The sequence below is a fragment of the Catharus ustulatus genome, chromosome 2, assembly GCF_009819885.2.
Source record: "Catharus ustulatus isolate bCatUst1 chromosome 2, bCatUst1.pri.v2, whole genome shotgun sequence".
Classification (NCBI taxonomy): Eukaryota; Metazoa; Chordata; class Aves; order Passeriformes; family Turdidae; genus Catharus; species Catharus ustulatus.
Genome location: NC_046222.1, coordinates 30182089 through 30193039, shown reverse-complemented (window position 1 = coordinate 30193039; position 10951 = coordinate 30182089).

The following is a 10951-nucleotide window of genomic DNA, read 5'->3' as shown; positions in this document are numbered from 1 at the left end:
GGACACTGAAGAGAATTTGCCTGAAGAACAGTCACAGAGCCTGATGAGGTATTTAACTGTGAAGAGGAGCACACTGCTTTTAACAGCTACAGAAAAGTAGCTATCCATTTCTGAGTATGCAGTCAGCCCAGGACTGACCACAGTCCTGCAAACAGATTTCAGTATTAGATGATACTTTCTTCAGGCCATTGGAAGAGGTCATATTCATGATCCCTGGAAGCAACCTGCTGCGGCAGTAAGAGCAGAGCACAAGCAATCCAGGAGGTTTCTGGAGTGTATTGCCAACAAGTTCACAACAAGATATACATAGATACAGCAAGAGGAGGTGCTCTGCTGGACCTCCTACTTCCAAAGGAGGAAGGACGGGTTAGGGATGTGAACACCCAGGACAGCTTCTACATCTGCGGAGGGAGAAGGGCTCAAAATAAGGTCTCAGTCCTTGAGTTCAGGAGAGGTCTTTGACTCTTCAGGGATCTTCTTGGAAGAATCCCATGAGAAATGACCCTGAAGGGAAGAAGGGTCTGAGACAGCTGATTGTTGTACAAGAATCATCTCCTCCAAACTCAGGAATGATCCATCCTTATTAGCAGGAAACCAAGCAAAGGCAGCAGGAGGCCTACATGAATTAGGAAGGAGGTCCTGACTAAACTCAGGCATGTGACCTGGGAAGAATCTAGGAACACCAGCCAGATGTTATAGGATGAGGTTAAGAAAACTGAAACTCATCTGAAGTTTAATCTAGTGAGGGACATGAAGGGCAACAAGAGGCTTCTACGCATGTATCAGCAGCAAAATTAAGGCAACAGAAAACATGGGCCTTCTTCTAAAGAATTAAGGCAAATTGATTCTAAAGAAGATGATGAAGAGCAAGCACCCTCACTGGAGGAGGATGAGGTCAGAGAACACTTAAACAAATGCACATGCACAAATCCATGGGACCTGATGGGACTCACCCACCAGCCTGAGGGACTTGGTCAATCTCATTGCAAGGCCACTCTCTATTGAATTTTTCAAAGGTCATAGGGATTCAGAGTGGTAACTGAGGATAGGAAGAAAACAAATGTCACTCCTATCTTCAAAAGGAGCAAGAAGCCCAGCAAACCGCAGGCTGACCCACTTCAGCTCAATCCCAATACAGGTGATAGAGCAACTCATTTTGGCAACCATTTCCAGATGCATGAAGGACAGAAAGATGATTTGGAGCATGGACTTGTGAAGGGAAAATCACACTTAACCAACATACAGTTCAGTGATCAGATGAGACAATCTGGTGGATGAAGGAAGAGCAGTGGATTATCTTTACTTTAGCAATGCTTTTGTCTCCAACCCCATCCTCATAGTAAGCTGATTAAGTACAGGCTGGACAAGTGGACCTGAGAGTGGACTGAAAACTGGCCAAACTACAGGACTCCAAAGGTTGTGATCAGCAGCACATCCTTGTGCTTAGCTGTGATGAGGCTAAACCTGGCTGTGTCCAAGTCTGAACTCCCCAGTTCATAAAACCTATGGAGCTACTGGAGAGGGTTCTGCAAAAGGCCACAAAGATGACAAAAGGACAGGAGCATCTCACATCTGAGGAAAGGCTGAAAGAGCTGGGATTGTTCTGCAAAAGCTCAGGGGAGGTCTTATTATCTGACGGAAGATCGAAGATGGTGGAGCCATTCTCTTATCAGTAGAGACCAGTCACAGGATAAGATGGAATGGGCACAAATTGAAACACAGAAATTTCTGTCTAAACATAAAGAAAGGCTTTTGAGCACTGCCACAGGTTTACCTTGTTGCATCCTTGAAGACATCCAAAAGCTGTCTGGACACAGCCCAAGGCAACTTTCTCCTGCCGACACTGCTTGAACATGGTATTGGACAAGACAGCAGGTGTCCCATCCAATGCTCAAATATTCTGCGATGCTGTAATTAACTTAAGTGCTCAGGGGAACAGCAGTACAAATTACCTACTGGTCTACAAGATTATTGTCTTCTAAATATGACATGGAATGTGTTTTTAATTCTTTGTCTGTAATGAACTCTCTTATCTACCCTTGTTGTTAAATGACTCACACAAACCTGTCATTTACTTCTATTACAGAAAAGCAAATTAAAACTGTTTGCCTGCATCTAAATTCCAAGGAGTTGTGACTTCAATAGAAAAAGACCCTACCTCCTGTGATGCAGACAAATTAACCTTCTCAGTTAATTTTCTTCATACCACTCAACATTTTCCACACCTCATTGTCCTTTCCAGCCTGGGGGTTTCCAGTCCGCTTAACTGTTCCTCATACAGCAGCTATTCCAAAACTCAACCATCCCCTGAAACTCTCCCAGTTCTACTATATTCTTTTTGAGACTAGGGGACACAGAAAGCAAACATTACTCACGTGTACTTGCACATTGTATGTAATTAGATATTATTTTCCTACTTCTTAACCGTAGTTCTAAATAAATGCTAGAGTTCAGTATGATCATTCTGTGGAACCCCAAGATCTTACATATCACGGGTTTACATAGTTAAACAGTTCTTGTGTACGCAAAGCTAGAATGTCTGTTCCTCCTTAATCACTTCAGATTTATTGTGACTTTTCATCTGTAATTTTATTGCTCAATCATCCTGTTAAAGCCCTGTACAATTCTTCAGTCAGTCTGTTTTTATTCCTCTGAATAATTTACTAGCACCCTGTGAGCCCTTATCCAGACCAGAGAGATGTTTGATATTAATTCTGCTTGGCATCAAATTTGTTAATCAACCGTAGGGGACATGGTACTGAGGGCAGGCTGCTTTTAGTTCCAATTCCATATAGAAATAGGGCATGTTGGAAACCTCATTTCTATTAGTTTGAAGTCCATAATGCTCCAGGCTCAAAGGGCAAAAGAACTGCAGGTTCACCTATGCTTTCCAGGAATGGTAAAGGCAAAAGCAGGATTAAACATGTGGTAGCTATGCAACGGGAGTGACAGAAGAAACAGTCAGCATGGTGTAGGAACTTTATTCCAGGGGTACATGGAAATCTTACTCTTGGGAAGATGATGCAAGGGCTAAGCAAAGTTCTCTTCCCTACACTTGTGTTTCAGTACTGTGAGCATGCACATTGTGGCTGACATGATCTATTCACAGCCACACAAACAGCTTTGTTCTTAAATGCTGCTTCCCTGACCTGCGGTGAACTCACTCACAGCACGACTCTGAGGAGTTAACTGCATGAAGATGTGAGTGTTTTCCATCCGTTTACTTCTCACAATGCTCAGACGGACATATCAGGGCTGGTGCAAAGAAGGGAATATGACCATTCTTTATGCCACTCAATTTTGGGACAGCTGTAATGGTTCAGGCCAACGCTGAAAAATCCTGAATTTCTGTGTGTTATCTCTTCTCTAACCCAGCTGTATTTCAAAAGCAGTACCAACTACTCTCATGCCATGTCCCTGGAAAACTTATTTTTCTTTTTGTTCCTTATTTTGTTCTTTATAACTCATGCCAAAAGATAAAAGACTAGACCTGACACTTTGTCTGGAAATGTGGAACAAGGGAGACTAAGAGGGTCAGGACCTGAGGCATCACTGACTTTTGATTAGGCAGGTTCACAGTGTGACAGGCAGCCTTTTCTGTGCAGAGCTCAGGTACAGCATCGTGCTCCACCCTGACTAGTAGCCCCTCAATACAAGCCCTCAGAAAGAATCAGAATATCTACAAGAAGTAGTCCTTCCCCATGGGACTTTTTACTCCCCATTAGTTCTAACCCTGAGCTGCCACGTTACCTTTATTCTCTTTTACGGTTCCATCACTGGGGGAAAACACTTGAATGCTATGTAGCAAATAAGTAGTGTAATAATAGTGTAGTGGATCGACAGAATATGCTAAGATAATCTGGAGCACCCTTTCCAAATCCTTCTGCAAAGATTTTTCACTTTCAGAACTTCTAGCGGTTTCCGCTTCAAACTCAACTCTTTTTTATGTATAGGCTTCTTTCTTCTTTCCGCTTTTCCAGATCAGTGTGTTTGGTTCTGTAGTAAATGGATCTTCTCTAAAGAGAATGAGCAATCATCAGCTGCTGATGTTTTACTACTGGATATGGGGGACTTACACAACTGATTCCATAACAGTATTTCAGCTGAACCTGATATACCGTGGTAAACAATTCAGCTTCTTAGCTGAAACCACTACTTTATGGTGTCCACAATATCCCTGTGGAAACAACAAGGGTCAAAACATTAACTAGAATGAATCGAACTGAAACCCACATAAAAATAAAGAAGCTTTTTAATCTCTTAAGAGGAGTGTTCAAAAAAGTTAAACATCTCCAGAAGACATGAAGGTTACTAAAGGACACCAGATTAGTATTTAAAGAGAACAGGTCCCACAAAAAGTCCTCAGTCCTTCTTTAGTCTGCTTCAGATCCTTAACATGAGTGCTGTCCCCTCCCAGGATGCAGATGATATGCTTATTATCTGGTTGGAGGATGTACAAGGAATCCTTTTGGGATTGCTGACCTCCTGCCTTCTCAGTGATATCTGCCTTTTATTTTCAATGCAGCTCTGTAAGAAAAATTCAAAGTTGGGTCCAGACGCTCCTTGAATGGACTGTGGACTGCAGAGGAAGGCATTTTGATAAAAATGATATTTCAGACCTGGTATCAGAACACAGATATTAAAGATGTAAATGCACTCCTAAGCAGATGTGAATGCTCAGCAGCTGATTCAGGGCAGTGATCATGTTCCCCAGCATACAAGACTATAGGTCAAGAGAGGATAGGGCTGTAATGATCACTGTGGCAAAACTCAATATGAAATTATATACACAGACACGTCTGTTCAAGTGGTCCTACCAAAGAGTACACTTAGATTGGTGAAGATCTCCTTCAGGAAGACAATGGACAACCCTCTGCCCAAAGCAAGGAGAATACCCTGCCCCTACAGAGGCCTCACCTCCATCCCATGGGATTTACAGTAATTTCACGACTATAAGGCGCACCCTTATGACTAAAATTTTTCCCTAAACCCGGAAGTGCGCCTTATAGTCCGGTGCGCCTTATCTGATCTACAAAGTTGCAAAATTTTCCACCCCGGAAGTGAGAGCCGCGAGGGGGGGCGGCGCCGCGGGAGCGCCGAGTAGCCATGGTGGGGCAGCCACGGGCAGTCCCAGGCACAGGGAGCAGCGTGGACTGGAAGGCAGAGGGCGGCCCCGGGCAGCCCCAGGCATGGGGAGCAGCGCGGGCTGGAAGGCGGGGCGTGGCCCCGGCGGCTCCGGGCACAGGGAGCAGCGTGGACTGGAAGGCGGGGCGTGGCCCCGGGCAGCCCCGGGCACAGGGAGCAGTGCGGGCTGGAAGGCGGGGGACGGCCCCCGGCGGCTCCGGGCACAGGGAGCAGCGTGGACTGGAAGGCGGGGCGTGGCCCCGGGCAGCCGCAGGCACAGGGAGCAGCGTGGACTGGAAGGCGGGGCGTGGCCCCGGGCAGCCCCGGGCACGGGGAGCAGTGCGGGCTGGAAGGCGGGGGACGGCCCCCGGCGGCTCCGGGCACAGGGAGCAGCGTGGACTGGAAGGCGGGGCGTGGCCCCGGGCAGCCCCGGGCACGGGGAGCAGTGCGTACTGGAAGGCGGGGGACGGCCCCCGGCGGCTCCGGGCACAGGGAGCAGCGTGGACTGAAAGGCGGGGCGTGGCCCCGGGCAGCCCCAGGCACAGGGAGCAGCGTGGACTGGAAGGCGGGGCGTGGCCCCGGGCAGCCCCGGGCACGGGGAGCAGCGTGGACTGGAAGGCGGGGCGTGGCCCCGGGCAGCCCCTGGCACGGGGAGCAGCGTGGACTGGAAGGCGGGGCGTGGCCCCGGGCAGCCCCGGGCACGGGGAGCAGCGTGGACTGGAAGGCGGGGCGTGGCCCCGGGCAGCCCCGGGCACAGGGAGCAGCGTGGGCTGGAAGGCGGGGCGTGGCCCCGGCGGCTCCGGGCACAGGGAGCAGCGTGGACTGGAAGGCGGGGCGTGGCCCCGGGCAGCCCCAGGCACAGGGAGCAGCGTGGACTGGAAGGCGGACCGTGGCCCCGGGCAGCCCCGGGCACGGGGAGCAGCGTGGACTGGAAGGCGGGGCGTGGCCCCGGGCAGCCCCGGGCACGGGGAGCAGCGTGGACTGGAAGGCGGGGCGTGGCCCCGGGCAGCCCCAGGCACAGGGAGCAGCGTGGGCTGGAAGGCGGGGCGTGGCCCCGGCGGCTCCGGGCACAGGGAGCAGCGTGGACTGGAAGGCGGGGCGTGGCCCCGGGCAGCCCCGGGCACGGGGAGCAGTGCGGGCTGGAAGGCGGGGGACGGCCCCCGGCGGCTCCGGGCACAGGGAGCAGCGTGGACTGGAAGGCGGGGCGTGGCCCCGGGCAGCCCCAGGCACAGGGAGCAGCGTGGACTGGAAGGCGGGGCGTGGCCCCGGGCAGCCCCGGGCACGGGGAGCAGTGCGGGCTGGAAGGCAGGGGGCGGCCCTGGGTGCCCCAGGTACCGGGAGCAGCGCGGGCAGGGAGGTGTTACTACTTTGTAACTTTGTTGTGCGCAGCGGCCTGAGCCGACGGGACCACAGTGCTGGGGGCAGCGGCGCCACAGCTGATAGGGGCAGGCGCAGCCAGCGAGGCTGCGGTGCTGGCGGCAGCGGCGCCACAGCTGATAGGGGCCGACGGGACCACAGTGCTGGGGGCAGCGGCGCCACAGCTGATAGGGGCAGGCGCAGCCAGCGGGGCTGCGGTGCTGGCGGCAGCAGGGCCACAGGCCGATAGGGGCCGACGGGACCACAGTGCTGGGGGCAGCGGCGCCACAGCTGATAGGGGCAGGCGCAGCCAGCGGGGCTGCGGTGCTGGCGGCAGCGGGGCCACAGCCCGATAGGGGCCGACGGGACCACAGTGCTGGGGGCAGCGGCGCCACAGCTGATAGGGGCAGGCGCAGCCAGCGGGGCTGCGGTGCTGGCGGCAGCGGGGCCACAGGCCGATAGGGGCCGACAGGACCACAGTGCTGGGGGCAGCGGCGCCACAGCTGATAGGGGCAGGCGCAGCCAGCGGGGCTGTGGTGCTGGCGGCAGCAGGGCCACAGGCCGATAGGGGCCGACGGGACCACAGTGCTGGGGGCAGCGGCGCCACAGCTGATAGGGGCAGGCGCAGCCAGCGGGGCTGCGGTGCTGGCGGCAGCGGGGCCACAGCCCGATAGGGGCCGACGGGACCACAGTGCTGGGGGCAGCGGCGCCACAGCTGATAGGGGCAGGCGCAGCCAGCGGGGCTGCGGTGCTGGCGGCAGCGGGGCCACAGCCCGATAGGGGCCGACGGGACCACAGTGCTGGGGGCAGCGGCGCCACAGCTGATAGGGGCAGGCGCAACCAGCGGGGCTGCGGTGCTGGCGGCAGCAGGGCCACAGGCCGATAGGGGCCGACGGGACCACAGTGCTGGGGGCAGCGGCGCCACAGCTGATAGGGGCAGGCGCAGCCAGCGGGGCTGCGGTGCTGGCGGCAGCGGGGCCACAGCCCGATAGGGGCCGACGGGACCACAGTGCTGGGGGCAGCGGCGCCACAGCTGATAGGGGCAGGCGCAACCAGCGGGGCTGCAGTGCTGGCGGCAGCGGGGCCACAGGCCGATAGGGGCCGACGGGACCACAGTGCTGGGGGCAGCGGCGCCACAGCTGATAGGGGCAGGCGCAGCCAGCGGGGCTGCGGTGCTGGAGGCAGCGGGGCCACAGCCCAATAGGGGCCGACGGGGCCGCAGTGCGCCGAGCCGAGCGAGGGATGGGAGGCAGGGCAGTGGCGGCGCGGGGCAAGCCCGCCGACATGGGGGCACCCGGAGCACCAGGGAACTCTGGAGCAGCGGGGCCCTGGGGACGCCGCACGGAGCGGCGGAGGGCTTTCTCCGGCCCCGGGGACGCCACACGGAGCGGCGGCGGGCATTTTCCGGCCCCGGGGACACCGCACGGAGCGGCGGCGGGCATTTTCCGGCCCCGGGGACGCCGCACGGAATGGCGGATACAGGCAGGCCCGGGGGCCAATGGCTGCCGGGTTGGGGCGGGGCCTTGGCCAGCAACCGCGCGGGGGGAGCTGGGGGCGGAGCCTCGCTAAAAAAAAAAAAAAAAAAAAAAAAAAAAAAAAAAAAAGTGCGCCTTATAGTCCGGTGCGCCTTATCTGATCTGCAAAGTTGCAAAATTTACCGACTCCCGGGGGGTGCGCCTTATAGTCCGGTGCGCCTTATGGTCGTGAAATTACTGTAATTATGGTATTTGGAGTAGTTTTACTTGGAGGGAGAAGGAAGGGGGGTAAGGAATCTGTTGGCTAGCAGTGGTGGTGCCACTGGTACCAGCTGTGCTTTCTACTAGCAAGTTGTTTATCCAGAACTGTGGCCCCTGTGGTACAGGGAAGCACCACAGCAATACCCTCTGCCTCCCTTTCCTCTTTCAGGAAGATGAGATTGAAATATGTGATGGCAAGGGTCAGCTACATCTTCTTCCCAGAGCAATGAGTCTTCAACATGATGAGTCTGAGAAGCCTGCAGACTTGTGTGAGCTCATGGTCCTGATGGTGGCCAAAAACCAATGGTCTGGGGCATTTCTGTCCTTCTCCTCCTAAATAAATGTTCCCAGCCCAACCAGTGCACCTGCCAGAGAACAACTCTCTTCCTGATGCAAGAAAACCCAGCAGAGAGACTGGGATTTGAAATATTTCTCTATTTTTTTTATTTGTATGTTTTGTTTAGACTCATTCTTTTCAAAGTATGCTATAGACATAATGTGGAATAAAATCTGGCTCTGATACAGACAGGAAAACGTTGATATACACCCCAGACCAAGGGCAGTGCTTGAACAAGCTACCACAAGTACTCTTAGGCGCTGTTGCTGATTCTGAGCACCTAATACTGCAAGAGCAGGACTGTGAGCAATGGTCTTGAACAAACACAACATCCAAAAATCTGTAATTTCTCATAAACTCTATGAGCTGAGTTTAGCAGCTCACAGAACTGATTTCAGCTCCCAATGTAAATGAAAGTCAGTATAGTTTCCACCATTTATTCTCATCACCTTCTTCTTCATTGGCCCATTATCTCTCCACCATTCCTGACCTTCATCAATAGTTTCCAGTGTCAACCTACAGCCCCTTCCTGAACTCCTGCTCCAGGTTTAATATTTTTAGGTGACATAGACATTAAATGACAGTCCTGGGACACAATGCCATTTATGGCGAACTTCCTGCAATTTCTTCTGCTGATTTGTCTTGTCCTGGGCTTAATATACTAAGCTATGTGTCTCTTTGGCTTCTGGAGATTGTATCCCTTCATGGGCCTGGTGTACTTCTTGAACTGCTTTTCCCGTTGTGACAATCTAAATTTGCTCTTGCTAATAGATGTGCAGCAGATCTAGTTTAAAGAGCTTGACAAAGACTTTTTGCAGCCTTCATGGCGAAGAGTGGCCCAGTACTTCAACCTGGATGCATATGCTTGATGCAGTTCTTCTTCCCTTCCCTCCTTCCCTTCCTACAAGTCAAAGCAAGGGGTTGATAGAAGAGGGAGGGAGGCCGGTGAAAGTCATGGTGTCTCTCACTATCATCCCTGTATCAGCAGCCAGTGATAACAGCAAAGGTTATTGCTGCAGGGAATTTCTTTGCCCTCATTTGCAATGGATTTATTATTCAGGCTGCCAAGACAAATACTATCTTCCCTCTGTTTACCTTAGTCTTTATCTCATGTTACCACCAGGGATTGTTTTATGGAAAACAGGCAAGACCCCTGCTGTGCTGGAGGGTTAGGTGTTTTTGTATGGGTATCTGCATTTAGATGGGGGAAAGAGAAGGACAACAGGATGCTTAGTCAAAACTTCACAGGATTTAAAATTATCCTAACAAATCAAGTATATTAAAAATATCTTCAATGGTAGTGATAACACATCTATGCTGCAACCCTTCTATTGACATCCTGTATCTCAGTTATCTGAGATGGGACAGGACAAACACTGCTAACAACCAGTACTTAGCAACCATGGTTCATGCAAGTAGTTCATAGCATTTGCTCCAACCATGTCAAGAGTCTGAAATGTAAGCAAGAGCCAAGTGTTACTGAGAAAATTTTTGTGGTGGGTTATGGTTCTATTGCAATTAAAAAAGACAGTCCCTATACTCATTTCTAGGTATGTTCCTGATCCCTTCTTTGCTGACATTCACATGGCTGTGCATCAGCAGGAATGGAGAGCTGAGATGGCTGAAAATTAATTTTTTTCCTTGCATCAAACTTGGATCACTAGTTCCAGTATATAAAGTACTGTCCTTTTCAACCTGTCTGTTCCTCAAGTGTCCTACATTAGGTAATGTGATCACTCTCATAGAGATCTATAGAACATAGGGCTTCAGTGAAATTACTTTCCAGGCATTTGAAAGTGGAATATAGATCAGGAAAATGAAAAAATTTTTCTTGTATATCTCTAATCTTAGCCATGGCCTTTTGGAGGTACTCTGTCCATACTCATGGTTCCTTCTTGACCAGTCCCAGCTCATGCACATATCCTTGAAACTTTCCGAAGAATTTTCCCTTCACAAGACAGTTCCTCCTCCTAAACTTTTCAACTATGACCACACATCTTCATAGTTGGCCACATTTTACATAAGAATCATCATTCTCCACTTGAAATTAGCCAAATCCAATTCAAACCCAGGAGCCTGTGGCAGGCCAGCTCTGCACAGCTCATCACTGCACTTTATTTCCACCCTCGTACTGTTAGTCAGGCTGTGTGTCATGGCATGATTGACAGATCGAATGGACAATTATTCATTTTACTTGTGCAACAAGCAATCTACAGCGAGAAAGAAAAAAAAGGCACAAGCTGCAGATTCTGTGGGCTGGAATAATAACAATTTCACTAGCCTAAAGGTATGCTTAATAAGTTTTTGTCATTAGAGCTAAGTCTGTATTTCCTAGATGTTACTTGATCCTTTTCTGCTAAAAATGTCTTCAAGCTGACTACATCAGAGAATGTTTGTG